We start from the raw sequence: 6,000 nt of genomic DNA, 5'->3' as shown, positions 1-6,000 counted from the left end.
TTAGATTTTTGAAAATGTTTTTATTTTCCTATTTAATAATGCAACCCATTGAAATGGAGTTACAGACTCCAGCAATGAGGGCTCAAATGGCTATTGATCAACACTGAATTAATGGTCATACTCTTTCTCAGAGGTAGGTAAGGTTGCACCCACTCTTTTCCCAGAAATGAAAAGTTGTATTTATATGAAGCAAAAGGTCTTAGGTCTTAAAATTCTACCGTGATTTTTGAGAATTGTAGAATGCAGGGTAGGAGCTATGCAGTCCATAGAATTCTTATTTCTGCGTGAAGCTCTTTAATCATAACTGCCCCCCTCTTCTAGCTCAATGTCATCCTTCTTGTAAATGCACATGCAATGTCACTGCCCTTGTTGTTGAAATCATGACACTATTTTTACTCTCTTTTAATCTATCTCAATATAAATAAGTTTTTAAAACATGCAGTTACATAACTACTTCATTTTTCTTGGCCTGTTACTTTACCACTATACTCAGGTTCTCTTGGACAAACTCAAGATATTCTCCAGTTTTTATTTTTCCAGACTCTGGTTAAACTGAATATAAAATCAGTGATGCAGCTGCTATATCACTTGAGTGGAGCTGAATCCTACTCAAGGATTAAATTAGGAGAAAGAAAGCCCTTGTTTGAAAAAGCTGGTATGGGGCAACATTTCTGTTCCAAATGTCTTTTGAGGTCAGAGGATTTTTTCTTTCCCTCCCTCCCTCCCTTCCTTCCTTCCTTCCTTCCTTCCTTCCTTCCTTCCTTCCTTCCTTCCTTCCTTCCTTCCTTCCTTCATTTCTTTCGTACCAGGGATTGATCTCAGAAACACTCGACCACTGAGCCACATCCCCAGCCCTATTTTGTATTTTATTTAGAGACAGGGTCTCACTGAGTTACTTAGCGCCTCGCTTTTGCTGAGACTGGCTTTGAACTCAGGATCCTCCTGCTTCAGCCGCCTGTGCCACTGGGATTACATCTTAAAAGTATGTTCTAGATGCAAATGTGGCAAATTCACAGGCAAACATTCTGGATTGAGGACCTTCACAGATGGTAAGGGTGTCCCAAGGAATTGTTGGTTCATTTGTTCGTTGATACGTTGGGGGTAGATAGGAAGAGCAGTTTGGGGGTGGTTTACGTCTCAAAGGCAGGCAGGCTGGGGTCATTTGGCATTGGAAGGGGGAAAAAAGAGAGGCAAAATGAAAACCAAAGTCAACAACTCTTTCCTGGGGCTGGCCCTGGCAGGAGTGAGCAGGGAGTGGAATGGAAACATCTCTCAAATAGAGTCATAACCCCAGATCAGAAATATAATTTTCCTCCTCCTCTTTTAAAAAAGAAATCAATTTCAAGATAATAACGAACTGTACAGAGGAGTTGAATGTCATTTTGGAAAGAATGTTGGACTTACATGACCTGGATTGAATCCCAACCAGTTCTTAGCCTCAGATCTATTTATCTAAAATGAGAATAATAACATTTTTTTATTAATTCACATGGCTGTTGGGAGGGTTAAAGAAATAAAGTCCATAATGGCATTTTTAGTACTAAAGAATTATCCACAAATCTTCTTCTTCTCCACCCTGCAAAATTCTTTTGCCTCTTCCTTGTCTATTTCTCTCTCCCCAACCCTTCCCTCTCTTTTCTCCTAATTCTCTTCCCCTCCTTCTATAGCTCACTGTTATCACTGAGGGAAACTGAAAAGCCATGATGCAAACTAATGCCATATTTTTTTCCCTGCATGTTTTCTAAGACTTAGTCACATAAGGATTAAATGAATGGACAACCTTAAAGTTAAATGACACAAATAATGTACTATGTGAATTAATTAGTGATATTGCTCTTACAGCAGAAATGAATTTCTATGTATTCATGCATGCTTTGGGATATACTATTTCAATTCAATTTATGGCTGCTAACGATTCTGAACTAATTGGCAGGTTACACACTAGGGTAAGGAGGCAACCACTCTTTGAGGTCACTCTTAAGTCACAACCAGGAAAAGAATCATCATATCCTTTTAGAAATATACTTCTCTTCTAGTTTAATAACTAACTGAACAATTTCAGGAGGCCTCTGTTTGTCCATGTGGACTATATTGCTAAATGGAACTTATTCATAGCAGTTACGAAAAGATTCTTTGACACTACTGAAATGTACTGAATATATTTAGTGCATGAAGTTGAGCAGGATTGAGGGCTTTCAGAAAAGAAGTTATTTGGTAATTCCATTATTTTCTCATAGAAAGAGCAGCTAGCCATTTTGATTCTGTGGTCACCCCCATAGTCTGGTGTATTAGTTTTCTATTGCTGTTGTGTTAAATTACTACAAACTTAAAAGCACAAATTTATCATTTTATAGTTTTATACGCCTGAAGTCTTTACGTATCTCTTTGGGCTAAAATCAAGGTGTTGAGTTGTTGTTTCTTTCCGGAGGATATAGGGCAGGTCCATTTCCTTGACTTTTCCATGCCCAACCCATGGCTCATGGCTCTCTTCTTCCATCTTCAATGCCAGCAATAATGGGCTTGTCCTTTCTTTCACTGTCTAATTCTCTCTAGAAGTTCCCCACTTTTAAGGACTCATATAATTAGATCAATAGGGTAATCTTCCTATTTCAAATTCCTTAACTTAATCACATCTACAAAGTCCCTCTTGCCATTCAACATGCCACAAGTTCCAAGGATTATAGTTTAGACGTCTTTGGAGAAATCATCCTTCCACTCTCCATGTTTATGGTTAGCTGTTGAAAAAGTTGGACGATTTTTCTTTTAGAATTGTCCCCACTACATTCTTCATAATTTCACTTCTGGAAAACCATCTTCCTGAATTTTTTCTAGTCTGCATTTTGTTCTCCTGAAGTAGGTTTTTGCAGTGGTCAATTCTTCATTGGTTTCCCCTCTGCTTTTACCCCATTTTCTTGTAAGAGGTCTGCAGAGCAGCCCCCAAACTCTAACAGATCTGTTTATATTCTAGATGTCATCTTTCTTTTTCTCTTCTTTGCTTCATATTCTCTTGTTCCTGTCCTTTTTTATGCCTATGGTCTTTTCAACAAATATCTTTCTAGATTCATGTTTTGCATATGTCCCAAAAATAGTTCAGAAAAGATGGTGATTCACTAATGTCAACTTTCTCCTCCCAATGTAATCAGCTTTTTTTTTTTTTTTAACTACAGGTAAAATATAACTATGTAATGTTCATCAGAAACACATCTGGGGCCGGGGTTGTGGCTCAGTGGTGGATGGAGCACTTGCCTCGAATGTGTGAGGCCCTGGGCTCAAACCTCAGCAACACATAAAAATAAATAAATAAAAATAAAGATATTGTTTCCAGAAAAGAAAGAAAGAAAGACAGACAGACAGAAAGAAAGAAAGAAACACATCTGTCAAGTGATTGCATTTTTGCCCTATAGTGAGAAACTGGATATAAGAGACCACATAGTTCATCTCACTTCTGATTAATCCAATATGGATTTCTAGCTGTGATTATTTATTTCAATTTTTATTAAGTTAACATGATGTTTATAGAGGAAAATTTTTCTCTCACAATCTTTAAACATTTTGTCAAAAAAGAAAAGAAATTCCGACTGCCTGGGTTGCATTTTATACAAATTCAGATAATGAATACGCCTGCCCTAGTTTAAAATGTTATGTTGACATTTTTGGAGAAGAAATTTTTCTAGCATTACAAATGCATCATTAAAATGTTCTCTAAAGTGTAATTTTTAATCTACAGTAGACTCCAACTGCAAAAAATATTTTTCTACGTAGACCTTTATGGTTAAAAGTATATGTCCTCCTCCCATGTACATATAAATTTGGCTGTAAAAATATGCCTTTCTCAGCAACTATTTAAGAAGAAGGATTTCAAATGTTCATAACTATCACCCAAATGCATTATTTTCAAGCATATGAATTCATAAGAATTATATAAAGATATAGCAGAATTTCTAGATCTCATATACAAAATTATCTTCTGATACTTTTACCATTTATCTTCTTTTAAAATTTTACATCATTTATCTTCTTTATGGCTTTTTTCCCCCAGTGGGGAAAATTCAGGAATAGAGCAGAGGTCACTTACATGCACTAATGGCTCTATAAATAAAGAAGATGTGTTTTAATAATATACAACTTTATTAGGACCAAGTTGAATTAATGAAGGAGGTGTAGGATACACTTAAAGATCTCAGATAAGACAGATTATAATGAATCCTCATTCAATGCTAACTAAAATAAAACCAGATGATCCTCAAGATATGCAGTATTTATCAGAGATGGCAATGGATTACTAGGAATTCTTAAAATTGGATGTGCATAAGAATCACCCAGGGAGCTTGTTAAATATGAAGAAGATTTCTGTCCTCATTTTCAGAGATTCTGATTTTGTTGGCCAGGGGAGGGGTTCGTGTTCTTGAGCTTCTCTGAAACACTGGGATAAAATGAAACTTCAAGACAAATCCCTAGTGATGCCTCCCACCTGCAACCCCTCATAAAGATGCTGGATGCAGAACCTTAAGCCTAGCAGAACCAGCATTTTAGCTCAGAAGGAAGCAGACCTGCCTTGCAGGTACCATCTTTGTCCCTAAAGGAATAATTCCGAAATAGCAAAGTTCCAGTGTGGTGTGTCCCTCTCCAAGGCCAGTAAGTGGGTTTGCCCAGAACTGAAATCATTTTACCTTTATTTTATTTTAAAGAGGAAGGTTTCATTCCACAACTGGAGGTGTGGAGTAGAATCAGTTAACTGATTCCTAAGCGAGGAAGAGGGAAGAATACAGATCTCTCTGCTTATTTGGGGCTTCTGATAGTGGCCTCAGAGAGCAAGTCAGTGCAGCAGGTGTGGGCTGATAGGCTGACAGAGGAGGGACTTCAAAGGGCTCCCTCCCCACCCGGCTCTGGCTATGGGGGCCTCTGCTTTTCCCGAAGCTGCTATTGGCAGAGCTGTGCAGGGAGACTTGTCAGGCACCTCCGCTTTTCATCCTGTCAGTGCATTTTGTTTGTTTTAGGTTTTTAATCCAACTGACTTCTTGGAAGGCCCTTCCTTCCCAGGGAATTTACTAATCAAGGTACTACTTTATTTATTTCCATAAACAAATCATTATGAAAGAGCCATCCATTCATTAACCAAGAAACGTGATCACTTGCACCGTTGTCCCCGAGAGCTTCAAAGCACCATTGTCCTTGTTCACATCAATTAATCCAGGTGCCTGGGAAATGCGAGGAAGACAGGACTCAAATATCTCCTGACTGATTCTACGAGATAAAAAACAAAATCCGAACCTCAGATATTGAAACTCGTGTTGTCTTGGGCTTCTGAAGAGCGTGAATTCTTTGCAGGAAAAGAGTCACCGTAAAGATCCTCAAATCTTTTTAGAATGAAGTAATTTTATTCCGTGGAATTTACTGTGGCGTGGGAGGTGTCAAGCCGTCTCCTCCTTTGTACTGTGGGATATTCTGAGAAGAAATACCTCCTCCAGGTGGGCAGGATGCCCTGTTAGCATCTAGCTAGGGGATAGGGGAAACAATTCTTCATAGATTTTAGTATTAAAATGTTTATGTAAACAAACACTTTACACCGTATTTACATAAACATGTTAATAATAATATGTAAATTAAACAGTCTATGTAAAAGGTAGATGTTGAATTTCAAAGATAAATATTTATTAGTGCTAATTAATTTCCTGTACACAGTCTTAATACTTAACTCACAGGACAGTTCATGATTAATAACAAACAAAAAAGGAAGCTGCTATTAGATGATTATTTAACAGCCATTCCTTTCAAATAACAGATTGTGGGAACTTCAAGGCTCAGGTAAGTGCATTTTTAATGAGGACTTTAAAGAAAGTTACAGTGGAAATTGTCTGCATTCTGAAGAGGTGGAAGGGATCATTCAGTGATTCCTGCTCAGGAGAGTAAAGCTGATCTATCCTCTGCACATTCCACCTGTCCCAACTAATTCTTTTTGTGTATTTTTTTTGAGCTATATTTATTTTTATTGACATATAA

This window comes from Ictidomys tridecemlineatus, chromosome 2 (assembly GCF_052094955.1).
Source record: "Ictidomys tridecemlineatus isolate mIctTri1 chromosome 2, mIctTri1.hap1, whole genome shotgun sequence".
NCBI classification, from domain to species: Eukaryota; Metazoa; Chordata; class Mammalia; order Rodentia; family Sciuridae; genus Ictidomys; species Ictidomys tridecemlineatus.
Note: the sequence above shows the minus strand (reverse complement) of the source record.